Raw genomic sequence first — 22,350 nt, forward strand, 5'->3', positions numbered from 1 at the left:
CGTCACCCTGAGGAGACCCCGTCCGGTCCGCGGGCCCCGTCACCCTGTGGAGACCCCGTCCCTCAGGTCCCACCGCCCGGAAAAGGCCGCGCGTCCCGACCCCGGAGCCGCTCAGCCCGCAGAGGGAAAGGGGGCCCGGCTGGTCAGGAGCTCGGGAGTCGGGGTGCGTCGGGGAGGGAGGGGCAGCAGACGGCCCTGGTCCTTGGCCTGCGGCGTGTCCTCGGGGGGGCCCAGGGCTCAGAGGTGAGCACGCGCTAGGTGGTGACGGCACTTTAGTGAGCGGGGGACACAGCCCCTGCGGACTCCGGGCGTCCCAGGCCTGGGCTGCTAGAGCCGTGGGCAGCCGAGGGCGGCGGGGCGGGCGCTGTGGGCCGCCGACGCCGGGCGGCCGGCCTGTCGCGGTCACCGCGCACCCGGGCAGCACCGTGGGCCGCTTGCAGCGCCCGCTCCGGGTGTAGCGCCAGCCGCGAGCCCCCCGGGCGGGGCAGCGCCTCCCAGGGACGGCGAGTCCAGCCCCCGCCGCTCTGCCGGCTTTGCCGCAACTGCTTTTAAAATGAGGTTAATCCTGGATGTGTACTAGGCTTCAGTAAGACATTAAAAAATAAAAATAAAAAAACAGATTAATGTCTTGCAGAATGAAGCATGTAGAAACTCTGAACTCTTACGAGTTGGGAAGTGGCATTCTCTCTTCCCTCCAGCCCTCCCATCTGTTCTTTTTCCGAAGAAACCCCTGCAGAGCGGCGGGCGCAGGCAGCAGGTGCAGAGCAGATGGAGCCCGCGCCGCGCGCTCCGAGGAGCCCCCCTCCTCTCTGTCCCTGAAAAGGCAAGTTGGATTTTTTTCATGTCTTTTCTTGTAACTTCACCTCAAATACAAGCCCGAGTGATACATACGTAAAATGTTCTTGGTATTTTGATAAGTATGTTTAATTTTTTAAAAAAACACTGTAGCAAGTTAAGCCACTTACCCATACGCGAAATTAGTAATGAAGCCAGGATTATGTGTGACTTAGAAATGCGGCTATAGCCATTTAAGGCCGCGTTAGACGCTGACACCCCAGAAATAGCCCCGTGTCCTCTGTAACCCGCTGCAGACTCACAGGTTGAGAAGAGTAGTTTCCGTACTCGTTGTATTTTAATGTATAGCATTGCATTCCATCTATTTACCTTCGTCATGCGCTGTCTTTATTTTAAACATGCTTGTTTTTAATTTTGCTTTGGTGCCAGTACCCGGGATTCAGGGAATAAACTTTCACCTTAAGACAGTGTGGGGTAGTAAGGTTCTGGAGTCAGACTGCCAAATCTGCCTCCTCGCAGCCCTGCGCCCTTGTCAAAATTACTGTCTTTTCAAACCCTGGGCCTTATCGTTTGTACAATGAGGACGTTAATAGTACTTACCTCCCAGATTGTTACAGGATTAAATGAGATAATTTGTGTGCTTACCACACGGCAAATACTCAGTAAATGTTGGCTCTTATGTTTATTATTTCCACATAACTAATTATATTGACTGTATGCTCGAGAACATGGACAAGTTATTTTACTGTTTAAAACTCTAAAATTCGTTTTCATAAGTATAAAACATAAAATTCATTTATGCTTACTCGCCCTATTGAACTATGTGTTCACCTTTTTAAAAAAGCAAATTCTTTCCTTTTTTTTTAACTAATATTATTAATGGCTGTCAAGATGTTTGGCTGACAAATATTTTATGTAATCTGCATCCTCAGCTCAAATTCAGGGGCTGGTTGAAGTAAAAAAAAAAATTAAATATCGTTATTTTTACAGTAAACATCTGTATTTAAAATTCAGTAAAAAATTATAATATATTCTCGGGTTCACAGCACATGGCAGCTAATGATTGGGGACCTTCATTTCCAATGACTTTATCCTTGGACAATTCACTTAGAGTGTATGATAAAACTTTTAATTTCACCAAGAGATTGTCACACAAGTGAGGAAAAAATTTTACAAAATGCTAAAAAGGACATGTCCTATGCTTCACAAAAATTACAAAATGAAATCTCAGGAAAACCGTGTGATTAATACACAAAGAGAACCAGCCCGTGGTGTGCAAAAATTATCAATAGGTGGAAAACCAATGACAGAAATACTATTTTCCGTTCTTTTATGTTTTAGCCAATCTGTTATTGATCAATTCATCTACAGCTCAAAGTAGGAAAATATTGTCTTATTTACATGACTCTTTCCAAAGTAAAGTGCTTTATAGTAGAATAACACCTTTGATTAATATTCTACTTAGTTGAGGCTTCTATCTACTAGCAATAAAAGGTAAGTTTTCATTGCTTCAAGGAAGGTGAAAGGGAGCTCTGCTCCCACCCATATAATCACTAGCATATATTGGGAGAACAGCAGGCTGGAACAGCTAAGCATGGAATCTGTGACCTGAGCAGAGAACAGATTAATCCCTGCTTGGGATTTGAACCTATAATGTTTACCTTGCACTAAGGCTCTAATCTGTTAATTGTCAACTTAAATGACCCAGAAGAGCACACAGATATCTCTGTGCAGTCTTGAAGATTTTGTTTTTGCTGTTTTGGTATTCTGGAATTAGAAAGTGCTTTTCATTTTTAGTTATATGGATTAAAAGTCCTTTTTCTTCACAGGTGTGGATTTATTTTCTCTTTCAACCATAATTTTTATAAACATGTATACAGTTATAGTTTTAAATTGTAAGTCACTGGGAAAATATAAGCAGATTTCTATAAATTCACATTTCTGGCACTCTTCAAGTACAGTGGGAGTTCCCAAATGCCTGGCGACATCTTACATCATCAGTTGGTGACCATCTCCGCTGAACAGCTGCTGCGCTCTTTATCACCATACTTTTCCCTTCCCTAGCTACAACAGTTGTTGGTGTCCATTCTTTCTGAAGTCTGCAAAGGACTTACTGCCTGTGTCCCCTCCCCACCACTTGTGGGAATGCCCGATGGCCTTCCTCACACTTTCTGGGCATCCAAGGCCTCTTCATGCCAACATCTGTCCTTACTGACATGAAACACTTAAGCATCACACTGTCTTCCCTCCCACCCTCACCACTGGGAGCTGCTGAGGAGGAGGAGACAAACATCCAAGGGATGCTTTGGAAGACAATACTCAGTCGGCATATAGTCTCTCTTATTTGGATAGAAGACCTTCATAGTCATTCCTTAAATATGCCTGATGGAATCTTCCAAAAAAAATTTTTTTTTTGGTAAACTAAATTTTATTTCTCAATATGATATAAATCTAATGAGAAAAATTTTTTAAACCAGCAACTCCCATTCATAGTACAAAACCATTTTAAGATTTAATTATTTAGAGTCTAGTTATCATTAAATGGTCTGTTACATTTGTGGAAACTATTAAAAAAAAAATGTATCTGGAAGGAATGCTTCTCTCACACCAGCATATGAAGAGCATCCAGGCCTGACCAGGTTGGAACACATGAACCTCACCTCCTCCAGGGACCCTGTAGCCTCACACACAGGAACACACGGTCATTCTCTGGAAAGTGAGCTGAGGTTCCCCACACGGACTCGTCCACTGTCTAGGGAAGAGATTAGGGTTGCCTGCTGAGCTATAGGAGCACAGGTGCCTTGTTGGGAAGGCAGGGAGAAAAGTTCTGCTTTAAATGCAGATGCCCTCAGGGTGGAGCAATAGCCTGAGCCTAGGAAAGAGCTGGAAGCAAGAAACAGCTGCTCCTTCTCTGCTCACCACTGCCTCCTCCCATCCCTGCCTGCAGCAGGTCCTAGATTGGGGTGCAGGCAGCACCAGCCATAGCTGAGGGGCTAAGACATCCATCTCCACACCAGTGCAACTGGGAGTAAGGATTTCAGCACAGATACCTCCAGTTTTGTTAAACTAAGAAACCCTGTATTTCAAAATAAACATTTCCACATCATTAAAATAGAAAAAATGAGGGACGCCTGGGTGGCTCAGTTGGTTAAGCGTCTGCCTTCAGTTCAGGTCATGATCCCAGGGTCCTGGGATCAAGTTCCACATCAGGCTCCTTGCTCAGTGGGGAGCCTGCTTCTCCCTCTGCCTGCAGCTCCCCCTACTTGTGCTCTCTCTCTGACAAGTAAATACGATCTTTTAAAAAATAGAAAAGATTATAGACTCAGTAATCTTTTTTTTTTTTTTTTAGAGAGAGAGAGAGAGAAAGCATAAGCAGGAAGGGGGAGGAGGGGCAAAGGGAGAGAAAGAGAGAATCTTAAGCAGGCTCCATGCCCAGTGCAGAGCCCAACGTGGGGCTTGATCTCACCATCCTGAGATCATGACCTGAGCTGAAATCAAGAGTTGGACCCTTTAACCAACTGAGCTACCCAGGCGCCCCTAGACTCATTAATCTTATCCTAGCATTTACTTTTCTTGAGATGCACCGTCCAATAGAACTTTCTGTGATGGAAGAAAACTGAGCTGTGCTATCCAATATGGTAGCTGCTAGCTATATGTAGCCATTGAGCACTTGATGTATACAACTGAGGAACTAAATTTTTAATTTCATTTAGCTTTCATTAAATAGCTACATGTGGCTAGTGGCTACTATATCAAAAGATCTTAATTCCTAAAAAGCTGAGCAGTTGCATCAGCCTTGCCTCATATTGGCTTACATTTAATGAAATTTATTCAGTAAATTACTTCATAACACTTCAACATAACATCACGTTTGCTCAGTGCTTTATAGTTTATAAATTGCCTTCTCTTAAAAAAAATCTCTTTGGCTCTGATAGATGGCTAGCTACTTGCAGAAATACAGAAATTATAAGATAAGGCTCCTACCCTGCATTTTTAATTTTCCAACCCACACCATTTCTATCACAGTTTGTAGAGTTCTTACCACCTAGGACATATGCAAGAGATGCCTTTCCAATATGTCAGTAGTCTTTTGTTTGTTTGTTTGTTTGTTTTATGTCAGTAGTCTTAAGAATACTTTGTTCACACCAGATGCCCTACCCAAGTTATTGCCTGGTCAGCACAGTGTACGTCAAGACTGGCTTCCTGGGGTCTGGGTAGGTCTGTGAGTGCAGACCGAGTCTGTGTTAATCATTGTCGCAGACCTCTCTCCCACGTTGCTCATACTGACTTATAGCCAATTGCACAGCCTGGTCAACTGAAAAGACTGTCTAAAACCCCAGGCCTGGACAGGCAAGATAGCATATTACACTGTATGGGCTTTGGCTCTTATGTCACAAGCAGCAGAGACAACTCCCTCTTGTATAAGCAAAATTGCATTTTTTTTATTTTTTATTTATTTTTATTTTTTATTTTTTAAAGATTTTATTTATTTATTTGAGAGAGAGAGAGAATGAGAGAGAGAAAGCACGAGAGGGAAGAGGGTCAGAGGGAGAAGCAGACTCCCCGCTGAGCAGGAAGCCCGATGCGGGACTCAATCCCGGGACTCCAGGATCATGACCTGAGCCGAAGGCAGTCGCTTAACCAACTGAGCCACCCAGGAGCCCTAAGCAAAATTGCATTTTTTTTAAGAATTAGGAACTCATAAATCAACTTACAAAAGTTGAGGAACCAGGATTAGAAGTGGGCAGAAGTGAGGGAGGGCAGGCACCAGTACATGTAAAAATACATCTGGGGTGCTGAAGATGACATAATGAACTGCAATATTCCCTTTTCCTGTGGTCACTTGCATAAGATTCAAAGTTACAGAAAAAAAAAAATAGTTGAATAGACCAAGCTTAAGTATGATGTCTCCAACCTCACAGTGAAAAGAGTATGGCTCCTTCAGCTTTAATATGAAGAAGCATGTACCTGGATTGAGCATCTCACCAAAACTACATACAACTCCTGAGAAAGATATCTATGTACCTTTAGGAAGGGAAAAGGAATGCTCAATGTCCAAGATAGACACGTGTCCATGACATACATGATAGGACCCTCCCTATACCCTGTCCTTAAAAGACACAGATACTATAAAATCATGCCTTCTAAATCTTAAACCAGTGATTATATACTGAATCGCTGCTGAGCCACATGTCTAAAGAACTGGCCAGTTCTAATTTGATCCATCTGTCTTTTTTTTTTTAATTTATTTAATTCACCACAAATTCACTTAATTAAGAAACTAAGACCTGTATTTTATCACAAAGGTTCTCCTAAGAAACACCATGTAACTCCTTATAGCTATCAACATATGGTATATCTCCATGACATTTCCATGACCTATAAGTCTAGCAATCCTATGCTTAATAAGGTTAACTTTTAATACTTTAATCTATTAGGTAGATGCTTATTAAGCATTCATATTTTTCATTTTGTCAAGTCCCTTTTGTGACTCAGATTTCTATTTTCCTCTCCCGAAGCTCATAGTCTACTAAGAAAAGATAGAGATAACTTGTATTACCCAGAAATATATAGATTAGTACCAATTAGTACCATTAGTACATTCATGTGAGGAAGACACTAATTTTAAGTTGGAGCTTCAACCTCACTGTCAGCCAAGATGTAGTAATAGGGACTGACCACCCTCCCACCTGAAACAACAACAATAAAAAAACTGAAACAAAATAAGTGAGACAACATGAGACTGAGTCGCACTTTGGGCTCCGCACTGGGCATGGAGCCTGCTTAAGATTCTCTCCCTCTTCCCCTGCTCTTGCTCTTGCTCTCTCAAAAAGTAATTAATTAATTAATGAGACAATGTTTCTTAAACATTGAACATCAGTCAATGACGAACAGAGATCTTTGAAAGATGGGAAACAAAGGGAGTGAGCCCTACAATTACCCAGCTCACTGCCTGGTAGAAGTTTCAGGGCCATGATGTGAGGAAGGCCTGATAGCCGCAAGTTGAGGGAATGGAACTGGGAATCTGAGTTGGACAAAGTGGCTAGGATTTGCAGGGAGAGAATTAGAGGAATTCTGTAAAGAGAGATCTGCAGATGATCCTCCTGAAATATTCACCTGAGACTTGATTAGTGCATTCATATGAACAAGCTACCCAAGGCAGAGGAAAAAATGTTTGGAAAGGATGAGAGGGTATAGTGTCCGATTCCAACAGATTGGAAAATCACATCATTCAAAAGTCATCAGCTAGAGTACTAAAAAAGTCTTCCCTCAATAGTTAGATAAAATTAACCTAGACAAGGATTCTGGGAAGATGGTGGAGTAGGAAGCACCAGGAATCTGTCTCCCATCTAGACAAAAATGGCACTGGCAGAATCTGTCTGATGTAACTATTTTGGAACTTTGGAATGTATTGAAGCATTGCAACTTCCAGAGGAGGCTTGAATGGTAAAATTTTGTTAATTTTGGTCAATTTCAGCTCTTAACACAGCAGCAGCTACCCATCCCCACCCCCAGCCACATGGCAGGCAGCTGTACACATGTTCCTTGAGCAGTTTACATACAGCCTCTAGGAGTAAGGGTGGAAAAAAAGGACACTGTCCTCCAAACATTGGTGGTCTGTGCTGTCACTGATGATTGGTGCTTCTGATCACAGAGGTGCAAAGACGTGGGTAGCCATTGTTGTTGAACCTTCCCCCATTGCAAACCCCTCCGTACCCCCAACCCCCACTGAGCTGACTTCCAGGAAATGTGAAGGGAAGTGCCTTTTTCTCACCCCTTCATCCTTCACCTTTCCCCTTTCATGATCCAGACATTAAAGATTGGATATTCAAAAACAACTGCATGTACAGAGAAAATTTAAAAGTAACTGCACTTGCCCAAGGAAAGTCTCAGAAAAGACCTAAGAAGACATTATGTTTGTACCTTAGTCTGATCCATGGTTGTTTGAGACAACCTCAAACAAAACAAAAACAAATACAATAACAGCAAGAACAAAACAAAAGCCCCAAAACCCTAGGGAGTGGGGAGAACCTGATTGCCAGACTTGCCACATTATTAGATTCAAAATTCCAGTGTTCAACCAAAAACCACATAAAATTCTTTCCCAGAGAAAGAATTGGGAAAGTATGGCCCATTCAAAGGTAAAACCATTCGACAGAATCTGCCCCTGAAATAAACTTAATAAAAGATATATTAAGGGGCACCTGGGTAGCTCAGTCATTAAGCATCTGCCTTCGGCTCAGGTCATGATCCCAGGGTCCTGGGATTGAGCCCTGCATCAGGCTCCCTGGTCCACAGGAAGCCTGCTTCTCCCTCTCCCACTCCCCCTGCTTGTGTTCCCTCTATCACTGTGTCTCTCCCTGTCAAATAAATAAATAAAATGTTTAAAAAATAAAAATAAAAAAACAAAAGATATTAAACAAATACTTTAAAACAACTGTCTTAATGTGTTCAGAGAACTAAAGGAAGATGTAGGGAAAGTCAAGAAAATGAGGTATGAACAAAATAGGAATATCAATAAAGAGACAGAAAACCTAAGAAAGAGAGAGAGACAAATCCTGAAGCTGAAAAATACAATAACTAAAATTTTAAAATTCACTAGAGATATTCAAAAGCAGATTTCAGCAGGCAAGAGAAATAATCAGGAACTTGAAGATAGCAATGGAAATTATCCAGACTGCAGAAAGAAAAAAGATTAAAGGAAAGGAATGGAACCTAAGGGAAATATGGGACAACACAAAATGTACCCACACACTCATCATGGGAGTCCCAGAAAGGGAAGAGGAAGAGGCAGAGAGAACATCTGAATAGTGGCTGAAAACATCTCAAATTTGATGAAAGACATGAATATAAACATCCAAGAAGCTCAGCAAACTCCCAAGTAAGATGAAGTCACAGACCCACACTGAGACACATACTCAAACTTTCAAAAGACAAAGAACAAATATTGAAAACGGCAAGATGTGATGAGCACTGGGGGTATATACACCTGATGAGTTGTTGAACACTACATCTGAAACTAATGATATACTATATGTTGGCTAATTGAATTTAAATAATAATAAAAAGAAAGCAGCAAGAGAGAAGCAAATCATCACATACAAGGGATCCTCAATAAGATTATATGCAGATTTCTTATCAGAAACCATAGAGGCCATAGGACAGTGGGCCAACATATTCAAAGTACTCAAAGAAAAATAATATCAACCAAGAATCCTATATCCAGCAAAACTGTTCTTCAAAAATGAGGGAGAAATCAAGACATTCCCAGATAAACAAAAGCTGAGGGGGTTCAAGACCTATAGACCTGCCCTGCAAGAACTGCTTGAAGGTGTCCTGCAAAGTGAAACAAAATTATATTAGACTGTAACTCAAAGCCAAATGGAGAAATAAAGATCTCAATAAAAATAAATACGAGGGCATCTTTAAAAAGTAGTGTTACTGTAAGAATGGTTTGTAACTGTAATTTTTGTTTTCTTTTTTTTTAAAGATTTTATTTATTTATTTGAGAGAGAGAGTATGAGAGATAGCACGAGAGGGAAGAGGGTCAGGGGGAGAAGCAGACTCCCTGCTGAGCGGGGAGCCTGATGTGGGACTCGATCCCAGGACTCCAGGATCATGACCTGAGCTGAAGGCAGTCGCTTAACCAACTGAGCCACCCAGGCACCCTGTAATTTTTGTTTTCTATAAGACTTAAGAGACTGATGCATTAAAAGAAAAAAACACTATTTTTTAAAAAGATTTTATTTATTTATTTGACAGAGAGGGAGAGAGCAGACAAGCAGAGGGAGCGGCAGGCAGAGGGATAAGCAGGCCTCCAGCTGAGCAAGGAGCCCGATGTGGGACTTGCTCTCAGGACCCTGGGATCATGACCTGAGCCAAAGGCAGACGCTTAACTGACTGAGCCACCCAGGTGCCCCAGGATAAAAACGTTACTAATGTAAAAGCTAGTATTACTGTACCATTGATTTGCAACTCCACATAATGTTTTCTACATGATTGAGGAAAGTAATGCATTTAAAAGAGTTATTATGTTTTGGGGCAGGCAATGTATAAAGATGTAATTTTGTGACATCAACAACTAAAAGAGGCTGAAGTTCTAAAAGAGCTGAGATTTTTATTGGAGTTAAGCTGTTATAAACTACAATTAGAAAGTCACGACTTTAGGATGGTGAATGTAATCTCCATGGTAACTGCACAAAAAGAAATAAAGAATTCAAGAATTTTGCAACAAAAATCCAAAACACAGAAGGCAGTAATGCAGAAAATGACCAAAAAACCCCAACCCTAGAGAGCATATACAAAACAAGTAGCATAATGAAAGAAGTGCCTCTTTATCAGTAATCAGTAATTACTTTAAATGTAAATGGATTAAAGTCTCCAAACAACAGATAGAAATTAGAAGAATGATAAAAACACATGTTCTAACTATATGCTTCTACAAGAGACTCACTTGAGATCCAAAGACGCAGCTTGAAAGAGTGGAAAAGATATTACATGCAAATAGTAGTCAAAAGGGAGCAGGAGTGGCCATACAAATAGCAGACAAAATAGACTTAATCAAAATGTATACTTTCTTCCTTTGTCAAATATTAGTTGACCATATAGTTGTGGGTCCAATTCTGGGTCCTCTTCTGTTCCATTGATCTATGTCTATTTTTGTGCCACGATCATACTGTCTTGATGACTACAGCCTTGTAATATGGCTTGAAATCCAGAATCATGATGCCTCCAGTTTTGTTTTTCTTTTTTAGGATTACATTGATTATTTGGGGTCTTTTGTAGTTCCATACAAATTTTAGGATTGTTTGTTCTAGCTCTGTGAAAATGCTGGTGTTATTTTGATAGGGATTGCATTAAATGTGTAGATTGCTTTGGGTAGTTTAGACATTTTAATGATGTTTATTTTTCCAATCCATGAGCATAGAATGCTTCTCCATTTCTTTATGTCCTCTTCAATTTCTTTCATAAGTGTTCTATAGTTTTCAGAATACAGATCTTTTACCTCTTTAGTTAGGTTTATTGCTAGGTATCTCATTGATTTTGGTACAATTGCAAATGGAATTAATTCCTTGATTTCTTTTTCTGCTGCTTCATTATTGGTGTATAGAAAAAGACAGTCTCTTCAACAAGTGGTGTTGGGCAAACTGGACAGCAACATGCAACAGAATGAAACTGGACCACTTTCTTATACCATACACAAAAATAAATTCAAAATGGATGAAAGACCTAAATGTGAGAAAGGAAACCATCAAAATCCTAGAGGAGAACACAGGCAGAAACCTCTTTGGCCTTGACCATAACAACTTCTTACTAGACACATTATCAGAGGCAAGGGAAACAAAAGCAAAAAAGAACTATTGGGACTTCATCAAGTTAAAATCTCTGCAGCGAAGGAAACAATCAACAAAACTAAAAGGCAACCTATGGAATGGGAGAAGATATTTGTAAATGACATATCTGATAAAGGGTTAGTATCCAAAATCTATAAAGAACTTATCAAACTCAACACCCCAAAAAACAAATAATCCAGTTAAGAAATGGGCAGAAGACATGAATAGACATTTTTCCAAAGAAGACATCTGGATGGCTAACAGACACATGGAAAGATGCTCTACATCACTTATCTTCATGGAAATACAAATCAAAACAATGATGAGATACCACCTCACACCTATCAGAATGGCTAAATTTTTTTAAAGATTTATTTATTTATTTATTTATTTGGGAGAGAGAGAATGAGCAGGGGGAAGGAGCAGAGGAAGAGAGAGAAGCAGACTCCCCACTGAGCAGGGAGACCAATGTGGGGCTCAATCGCCGGCCCTCAAGACCATGACCTGAGCTGAAAGCAGATTCTCAACTGACTGAGCCACCCAGGTGCTCCCAGAATGGCTAAAAGTAACAGCACAAGAAACAACAGGTGTTGGCGAGGATGTGGAGAAAGAGAACCTTCTTACACTGTTGGTGGGAATGTAAACTGGTGCAGCTACTCTGGAGAACAGTATGGAGATACCTCAAAAAGTTAAAAATACAGCTACCACCATTGCACTACTGGGTATTTACCCAAAGGATACAAAAATACTGATTCCAAGGGACCCATGCACCCCGGTGTTTATAAAAAAAAAATTATCAACAATAACCAAATTATGGAAAGAGCCCAAATGTCCATCAAGTGATGAATGGGTAAAAAAAGGTGCAATATATATACACAACAGAGTTTTACTTAGTCATAAAAAAAGAATGAAATCTTGCCATTTGCAATGACATGGATGGAGCTAGAGAGTATTATGTTAAGTGAAATAAGTCAGTCAGAGAAAGACAAATACCATATGATCTTGCTCATATGTGAAATGTAAGAAAGAAAACAGATGAACATATGGGGAGGGTGGGGGGGAGGAGAGAGGAAAATAAACCATAAGAGACTCTTAACAATAGAGAACAAACTGAGGGTTGATGGAAGGGGGGGATGGGCTAGATGGATGAAGGATATTAAGGAGGGCACGTGTTCTGATGAGCACATGTAAGTGATGAATCACTGAATTCTACTCCAGAATCCAGTATTGGAATGTATGCTAAGTAAAATTCAAATAAAAATAATAAAAGTATTTTCACCATGGAAAAAACAAAAATAATAAATAAAGACAATACAAAAACAAACATTATATGCTAATAAAAGGTTCAATATAGCAAGAAGATATACTAATATAAACATTTATGTACCTAACAGATCATCAATATACTTGAAAAAATTCACAGAAATGAAAGGAGAAATAGAGAATTCTACAGTAATGAGCAGAGACTGCAATATCCCACTCACAATAATGGACAGAATAACCAGACAGAAGATAAGTAAGAAAATAGAGGACTTAACACAATATATCAAGTAGATCTAACAGACACAGAACACTCCACCCAACAACAACAGTATACACATTCTTCTCAAGGGCACTTGAGACATTTTCCAGGAAAGACTGTATATTAGGCCATAAATTTAGTCTCAGTAGATTTTGAAAGATAAATATCATGCAAAATATCTTCTCCAACTGCAACAGAGATAGAAATCAATAATATAAGGAAAACTGGAAAATTCACAAAATTGTGGAAATATAACAACACACTTGTCAGCAACCAATGGATCAAAGGAGAAATCACAAGGGAAATCAAGAGATACTTAAAGATTAATATAAATGAAAACACAACACACCGTTACTTATGGGACACAGCAAGAGTAGTAGTATGAAATTAGAAAATTGAGGGGCACTTGGGTGGCTCGATTGGTTAAGGGTCCAACTCTTGATCTCAGCTAAGGTCTTAATCTCACACTCATGAATTCAAGCCCCGCATTGGGCTCTCAGTGGGTATGGAGCCGAAAGAAAGAAAAGAAGGAAGGAAGGAAGGAAGGAAGGAAGGAAGGAAGGAAGGAAGGAAGGAAGGAAGGAAGAAAGAAAGAAGAAAGGAAGGAAAGAAAGAAGGAAGGAAGGAAGGAAGAGAAGAGAGAGAGAGAGAGAAAGAGAGAAAGAAAGAAAGAGAAAGAAAGAAAGAAAGAAAATTAGGAAAAACAAGAGTGGTCTCAGCAGGGGAAGATGGTGATATAGTAGGATGACCCCAGGCTCACCTCCTCACACTAACATAACTAGATAACTATCAAATCATCCTAATAACCCATAAATCCAGCTGAAGCCTGACAGAACAAACTCCACAACTAAAGGGAGAGAAGAGGCCACATCAAAGTGGCCTTTAAGGGAGAAACAGATGCCTGCTGCTACCCCTGCTTGTGCTCTCTCTCTCTCTCTCTCTCTCTGTCAAATAAATAAATCTTTAAATATATATATCTATACCACCCAAAACAATCTACACATTTAATGCAATCCCTATCAAAATACCAACAGCATTTTTCACAGAACTAGAACAAACAATCCTAAAATGTGTATGGAACCACAAAAGACCCTGAATAGCCAAAGCAATCTTGAAAAAGAAAAGCAAAGCAGGAAGCATCACAATTCCAGACTTACAGTTAGTTATATTACAAAGCTGTAGCGATCAAGACAGTATGGTACTGGCACAAAAACAGACAATAGGTCAATGGAAGAGAATAAAAAACCCAGAAATAAACCCACAACTATATGGTCAATTAATCTTGGCAAAGGAGGAAAGAAAATCCAATGGGAAAAAGTCAGTCTCTTCAACAAATTGTGCTGGGAAAACAGGACAGCAACATGCAAAAGAACGAAACTGGACCACTTTCTTACACCATATACAAAAATAAATTCAAAATGGATTAAAGACCTAAATGTGAGACATGAGACCATAAATATCCTGGAAGAGGACACAGGCAGTAACTTCTTTGACATTAGCCATAGCAAATTCTTACTAGATACATCTGTGGAGGCAGGGGAAACAAAAACAAAAATAAACTATTGGGACTACATCAAAATAAAAAGCTTCTGCACAATGAAGAAAACAATCAACAAAACTAAAAGGCAACCTGGTAAATGGGAGAAGATATTTGCAAATGACATATCTGATAAAGGTTTAGTATCCAAAATCTATAAAGAACTTATCAAACTCAACACCCCAAAAATAAATAATCCGGTTAAGAAATGGGCAGAAGACATGAATAGACATTTTTCCAAAGAAGACATATATATGGCCAACAGACAGGTGAAAAGATGCTCAATATCACTGATCAGCAGGGAAATACAAATCAAAACCACTATGAGATAACACCTCACACCTGTCAGAATGGCTAAAATCAACAACACAAGAAACAACAGGTATAGGTGAAGATATGGAGAAAAGGGAACTCTCGTGTATTGTTGGCGGGAATGCAAATTGGTGCAGCCACTCTGGAAAACAGTGTGGAGGTTCCTCAAAAAGTTAAAGATGCAACTATCCTACAATCCAGCCATTGCACTACTAGGTATTTACCCAAAGGATATAAAAATACTGATTTGAAGGAGTACACGCACCCTGATATTTATAGCAGCATTATCTACAATAGCCAAACTATGGAAACAGCCCAAGTGTCCATCAACTGATGAATGGATAAATATGTGGTGTGTGTGTGTGTGCGCGTGTGTGTGCACTATAATGGAATATTACTCAGCCATCAAAAATTTTCAATTAGCAATAATCGCGCCTCGGACAAACCTCATTGGCTACGATACTGCCACTGCACAAGGCCATCAAAAGAATGAAATCTTGCCATTTGCAATGACACAGTTGGAGCTACAGAGTATTATTCTAAGTGAAATTAGTCAGAGAAAAACAAATACCATATGATTTCACTTATATGTGGAATTTAAGGAACAAAACAAAAAGCAAGGGAAAAAAGAGAGAGAGAGACGAAACAAGAAACAGACCCTTAACTATAGAGAACACATTGAGGGTTACTGGAGGAGAGGTGGCGGGGGCGTGGGAGAAACAGGTGATGGGGATTAAGAAGTGCACTGGTGATGAGCATCAGGTGATGTATGGAAGTGTTGAATCACTATACTGTACACCCAAAACTAATATTACACTGTATGTGAACTAACTGGAATGTAAATAAAAACTAGAAAAAATAACCTTCCTACAACTCAACAACAAAAAACCCAAACACAATTCAAAAGTGAAAAGGATTTGACTAGATTTTCTCCAAAGAAGATGTACAAATGGAAAATAAGCATGAAAAGATATTCCGTATCACTTGTCATTATAGAAATGCAATCCAAAACCACATTGAGATAACCATACTAGAATGGTTACAATTTTTAAAAATGGAAAATATTGCATGTTGTTGTGAATGTAGGGAAATTGGAACTCTCATATATACCTGATGGGAATATAAAACGTTGCAGCCACGATGGAAAACAGTTTGTTGGTTCCTTAAAAAAGTAAAAATAGAATTACCATATGACTCAGCATTCCACTCCTATGTATTTACCCAAAGGAATTCAAAGCATGAACTCAAACAGATATGCCAATGTTCACAGCAGCATCATTCACAAGAGCGAAAAGGTGGAAACAACACAAATGTCCATCAACATGTGAATGGATTGATAAAACATGGTAAATAAATACAATAGAATATTATTCTGCTATAAAAAGAAATGAAGTATGGAAATGCGCTACAATAGAGATGAACCTAGAAAACATTATGCTAGTGAAAGTAGGGAGGCACAAAAGGAGAGTTTAAATTCCTCTTGTATGAAGTATAAAGAATAATCAAATGTGGAAATTAGGTCAGAGGTTACCAGGGGCTGGGGAGTTGGAGGAATTGGAAGTTATTGCTTAATGGTACGGTGTCTGTTTGGGGTGATGAAAGTTTTGGAAGCAGACAGTGGTGATGGCTGCACGCAACATGAATGTAATTAAAGCTAGCCAACTGTACACTTAAACATGGTTAAATGAAAAATGATGTATAAGATGTATTTTACCATACCACAATTTTAAAAAGTTACTGCTGTAATGTACCAAACCATTAAATTTCAAGCTTTAAATGGATGAATCATATGTGAATTATGTCTAAAAAAACTTTTAAAAAACCACAATGAGATCCTACTATACACCTATCAGAATGGCTAAAATTAAGAGTGCTTATTACCAAGTGCTGATGAGGTGTGGAGGAACTGGGACTCTCACACCATTGATAGGAAAATAGTCTGGAACTTTCTTTAAAAAGTCTGGCAATGGGGCCCCTGTAAGTCAGAGAGTGTGTCAGCATCCCTGTTTTTTGCCTAATTTTTTTTCTTTCTCAGTCTGGCCCTGAACTTTACCCTAGTCGTGGAGAAGCACTACAGAGGCCGAAGAGATAGCAGTAAGGTCAACCCTGGGAAAAAGCCTGTCTCTTTAGCCTAGAGGCAGGGAGAAATGACCTTGTGGTCTGAAGAATGTGGAGGAAATATATGCTTATTTTTTTCTGTTTCTCTTATTTTTGCCTGAGAGCTTTTCCTTTTGGCAAAATCATGGGGCATGTTGGCAGGTAATAATCATAGAGGAAACCCCATCTTTCTAGCCAGACTACCAGGGAAAATGGTCCCTGGGAGTCAGAGAGTCTGGGGGACATCCTGGAGAGGAGAGAGCTGGAAAGGGGCTCCCCAATTCTGTGTATGAGCAGACACATATCCATGCTTAGCCCAGAGCTGCACATGTGAGGCAAAGGAGAAGCACTTTGAAAATTAAGTGACATTGCAACCATCACCGAGAGAGGGCAAGACAGGTTTGTGTGGTGTGAGGCTAACCCAGTGATTGCTGCTGAAGCGAAAATAGCCACATCCTCCAGAGAATTGTTTAGACTTCTAGCATGCAGAGTCTCCCAACATGAAGCAGACAGTCTTTGCTTTGCACAGCAGTATGAAACTGTAAAAATGACCAGGCAGGCATGCTAAAACTGTGTTGTACAATCTTCTATCAATGAGTAAAGTAATGGTTTTCTGTGACTTCTAGAAATTTTCATCAAAACATTATATACATATAGTTAGTTATAAATGTATAAGGGAATGAGCAAAATAATAAAATTAATATTTTTTTTGTACCCTGCAATTACAATCATTAGCAACACAGAGAATTAAAGTGCTTTTCATCTTAGTAAAAAGTGTTATCAAGAATCTTTTGAGGGCGCCTGGGTGGCTCAGTTGGTTAAGCAACTGCCTTCAGCTCAGGTCATGATCCTGGAGTCCCGGGATCGAGTCCCGCATCGGGCTCCCTGCTCAGCAGGGAGTCTGCTTCTCCCTCTGACCCTCTTCCCTCTCATGCTCTCTCTCATGCTCTCTCTCTCAAATAAATAAATAAAATCTTTAAAAAAAAAAAAAGAATCTTTTGAGAAGTACTTGCCTTTTTCATAAGTTGTATAACTTATTTGACAACTTGTCATAATCTTTTCTGAGTCTGGATTAGCTTTCAACATTTTCTCCTTTGTGCTTTTAATGTCATGAAATCTCTCCAAGTGCCTTGACTGTGTTTTTGCTGGTGCCCCTTCCTCTGGGACATCTTCCCCCTTTTGGTCACAGCACTTTCCTGACACGTTTGATAACCCCACCTTGACTGGATCCTTCTGGCTGCACATCTGCGCGTCTGCAATGCAGGAATGCCGGCATGCCACAGCAAGGTACTTCTTCAATGACCCCATTTATGCTGGATTCCAATTCCTGCTTTTTCACTGGTCCACTTTGTAAACTGTCATGTGGGTTTATCACTGGAGACAAGGAGGCAACACAGCTACATGCTTTGCTGTCTGTGCACAAACTGAGATGTGCAGTGACCAGTCACCAGCAGACTCTGCAAGAGGTGACATACATCTCTGGTCACTGAGCATGATGCCATCTGTTATTTACACAGTGACTGGTGGACTGAGCATTGTCAAAAACTGACCTCGGTACTTTGGAGCCAAAATACAACACGAAGACAGAGTTTGGGATGAAGAGGAACAATAGCTTTATTGCTTTGCCAGGCAAAAGAGGCTATAGTAGGTTAAGGCCTTTAAAATTGCAAGCCTGCCCAGAGGAAGGGGCTAAGGGGTTTTATAGGGAAATACAGAGTCTAGCTAGCTTTGACAGGAATTGTATACCTGCTGCCAGCCTCATTCATCCTATCTCCAGGTGGTACCAGGTTCCTGAAACAAAAGGCTAAGAAGGGAGATGGGGAGGTTTGCAGAAGAGAGGAAAAAGGTTACTTAGTTTAAAATCAAGCTTCACTGAAGCATTAGTGCAGCTATTTTGGTTTTTGTTCAACTTTATGCTTTTAAGTGGTTTCATGAGTTAGAGCAGTTTGCAGCAAGCCTGTACTTTATGCAGTTACTTAGTTAATATGCTGTGGTAACTAAAACTTGAACCATGACCTTGGGGTACTACTGCCAGCTAAAGGGTGGTACCTGACACTTCACAGTCACAAAGTGTCACTTCTACCATATAATATTCATTAGATGTGAATCACTAGTACTGGGTCACTCCCAAGGGGATGGGAATTAGGCTCCAAGTCAAGGGATCTGTTGATGTATTTTTAGAACCACCACTTCCCAAAATATATTTTCACTGCATATAAAATTCTGGGTTGATGATGCTTTTCTACTAATACTCTAAAGATATTGTTTCATTGTGTTCTATCTTACCTGATTTTTTACTAGATATCCCTGTATTGAATATGTTGTTTTGTTTTTCTGGTTACATTCAAGATTTTTTATCTTTGCATTTTATCAATTAGATTACGACGTACTGGGCATTTTGTTGGATTTTGCTGAGTCTCTTGAACCTGTACATTTATTTTGTTCACCAGATTTTAAGTTTTCAGAATTTTTTCTTCAAAAGATTTTTTTTTCTGCACCAATCTCCCCCCCCATCTTTCTGAGACTCAATGACAAAAATATTAGACTTCTTTTTCTTCCAAGATTTTATTTAAATTCAAGTTAGTTCACATATAGTATGGTATTAGTTTCAGGGATAGAATTTAGTGATTCATCAGTTGCATATAACACCCAGTGCACATTACATCAAGTGTCCACCTTAACGTCCATCATCCAGTTACCCCATCCCCCCACCAACCTCCCCTCCAGTAACCCTTAGTTTGTTCCCTAGAGTTAAGAGTCTCTTATGGTGGGGTGCCTGGGTGGCTCAGTTGTTAAGCAGCTGCCTTTGGCTCAGGTCATGATTCCAGGGTCCTGGGATCGAGCCCCACATCGAGCTCCCTGCTCCTTGGGAGCCTGCTTCTCCCTCTCCCACTCTCCCTGCTTGTGTTCCCTCTCTCGCTGTGTCTCTCTCTGTCAAGTAAATAAATAAATAAATAATCTTAAAAAAAAGAGTCCCTTATGGCTTGCCTTCCTCTCTGTCCTTTTTTTTTTAAGATTTTTTTTTATTTATTTGAAAGAAAGAATGAGAGAGAGAGAGCATGAGAGGGGGGAGGGTCAGAGGGAGAAGCAGACTCCCCGCCGAGCAGGGAGCCCAATGCGGGACTCGATCCCAGGACTCCAGGATCATGACCTGAGCCGAAGGCAGTTGCTTAACCAACTGAGCCACCCAGGCACCCCTTCTCTGTCCTTAATTATTTTATTTTTCCTTCCCTTCCCCTATGTTCATCTGTTTTGTTTCTTAAATACTAGGGTTTTTGATATTGTCTCACAAATTCTGGAAGCTCTGTTCATTTTGTCTTATCTTTTTTTCTGTGTTTCTCAGATTGGTTAATTTGCATTGATCCCCTGTCTTGAATTCATGGTTCTTTCTTGTGTTACATCCATTCTGCTATGAAACCCACCTATTACATTTTTTTTAAATTTCAGAAATTATATTTTTCAGTTCTAAAATTCCCATTTGGAATTTCTATGTCTCTGCCAAGAATTCTTCCTATTTACCTTAAGGGTTTATAATATTGTAATTATAATAGCTGCTTTCAAGTTTTTATCTGATAATCCACCATCTGGATCATTTTTGACTTGATATGTGTTGATTGTCTTTTCCCTTGTGAGTAAGTGATATATGCCTGGTTCCTTGTGTATCCAGGAATTTTGTATTATATCCTGGGCATTTTGAATACTATGTTGTGAGACTCTGCAACGTGTTGTAATTTTCTGGAGAATATTGATTTTAAGTAGGCAATTAACCCAGGTGGATACAGTCTGAAAATTATGTCTCTACTTTCCTGGATGGTGGCTCCAGTGGCAGTTCTGGTTTCAAAGCTTTAACTCACATCTTTGTGTCTGTCCATGCATGTCCAGCTTAGGTCTGAACCCAGGACTTGCACCAGTTCATGTGCAGCATTGAGGGCTCCTTTTCTCTAGCTCTCTTCCCTATAATTTCCCAACATACACTGTTTGAATCACAGGAAATTTTTGAAGTCTTTGTTGCCCATCCTGTTTTTTCATAATTCCAGGACTGAGGTCCCCCTCAAGCAGGGCTGAGAAAGAAACAAGAGCAAGATATTTCTCTATCTTTATCACCATCTCTAATCTAATCTATACCTATACCTATTTCTATCTATGTGTCTGTCTATCTATGTACCTGCCTGCCTACCTACCTATTGAGGGGAGAGGTGGGGAGAGAGAGAACACTCAGGGATTTCCCCCTGAAATCTCTTTGGCTTACAGAAAAACCCTTTTCCTGGTCCTCTGGCCAGAAAGATGGGGATTTTATTGGAGTTCTTGCTGTACATGCCAACTGGGGGGAGTTCTGTGACTGGAGCCACTTTCATGTCAAAGCTAGAAGAGTGAAAAATTTTGGGAAACTCATTCCTGTACAGGATATTTCTTCTTGATTTTTGATTCACAGCCCCCAATTTTCCTGTCATTATTTACTTTTCAGAGTCCACAGGGAGTTGATATATAATTTTGTCCAGAAATTAATTGTAATGAGTGGGAGAAATAGGCTATATTGTGCTTACACTATCTTGGCCAGCAAAAGAAGTCCCAAGACTTTTAAAATCTTATAAAATTTAAGCTTGAATTTATTATTATTTTTTTAGATAATCAAGTATTTTTTTCCAAGTGGCTTCAGCATTCTTTTTTATGTCCTTCCCTAGCAACAGGGATTTTTAGAACAGTTTGTTTGGCAAGTGAGTCCTCAATGTTGTGATATTTTATTACTAAATGAGAAAATACCAAACTTTCCCTCTGCTTCTGAACTTAACTTAGCATTTCCTAAAGATGTTTCTGAAAAGCTTTTGGAAAAGTACAAAGTATCATGTACTGCATTTCCGAATCCCAAATTGGCTTCTGCTGTATATTTAAATTTGATATAAGATATATGAAGACTAATTTGTCACTACTTTGTTTATTCAAAATGCTGTTTATATGAAGCAAACTTTGGTAAGAAAATGTATCCTGGAAGAGTTTTTGTAATCAGCTTAAAATCATGTCTGCTTTCTTCGGTTTAGATGTAGGGAGAAAAGATTTAGCTTCTTTTAATGAAAAGGAATCTTTTCAAGCAAAAAGATCTTTTTTAAATTGAGTCAAACAAGTTATGTAAAAGGAAACATTTGATTTTAAAACATAAATTTTTCTATCTTGCAGTTTAAAGATAGGCAAAATTATACATCTATCAGTAATATAGCGTAAGAAACTGTATCTGTGGTTGTTTGATGAGTAAGTGTGTGGAGGTTCTGATCAGCTTTTTTGTAGTGTGCCATAGAAAAGAGGAGCTTGTTCACCTGTTGCTAAGCAACAATGCTTCTTAGACCAGAGCGTGTGGAAACCAAAGACAGGGTAGCGGTATGAATTGTCCAAATTCACAAAGAGAAAGAGAGGGTGCAGTATACAAGTGAATAGAGATCCAGGAAACCACTTTTGAAAACTAAGCAAAGGCAATTCAAGTGAATATTGAAGAAATAAAGCAAAAGCCCAATTCTCTGGTTCTTCCATGCACAAAACACAAACTGAACCCTAAGGAGTTCCACATGTGTAAGGGCCAAAAGATTAACTCCCACATAGTTCAATGAACTCAAAGTAAAAAATAATTAAGAAGATAATTTTTTATTAACACATTTAAGGTATTTTGCTAAAAATGCTGCCTTTCATACGTAGTAAAATAAAGTAACACTGCAATTTTACTAAAAGATTGCTAAATTTCAGATATGAAGCACAAAGAATTCAGC

At 39.6% G+C, this 22,350-nt stretch overlaps 1 long non-coding RNA gene and 1 pseudogene across 1 annotated transcript; one reads left to right on the forward strand and one right to left on the reverse strand.

Moving 5' to 3' along the window:
- Positions 1–6: 6 nt before the first annotated feature.
- Positions 7–16,277, forward strand: LOC112838970 (uncharacterized). Its single transcript, XR_003212093.2, has 3 exons — positions 7–163; positions 635–823; positions 10,907–16,277. It is a non-coding gene; the product is annotated as an uncharacterized lncRNA (long non-coding RNA).
- On the reverse strand, positions 14,904–14,980 carry LOC112838939 (U4 spliceosomal RNA; annotated as a pseudogene).
- Positions 16,278–22,350: the final 6,073 nt, after the last annotated feature.

This window comes from Callorhinus ursinus, unplaced genomic scaffold (assembly GCF_003265705.2).
Source record: "Callorhinus ursinus isolate GAN/ISIS: 27379988/994484 unplaced genomic scaffold, GSC_fseal_2.0 scaffold28, whole genome shotgun sequence".
Classification (NCBI taxonomy): domain Eukaryota; kingdom Metazoa; phylum Chordata; class Mammalia; order Carnivora; family Otariidae; genus Callorhinus; species Callorhinus ursinus.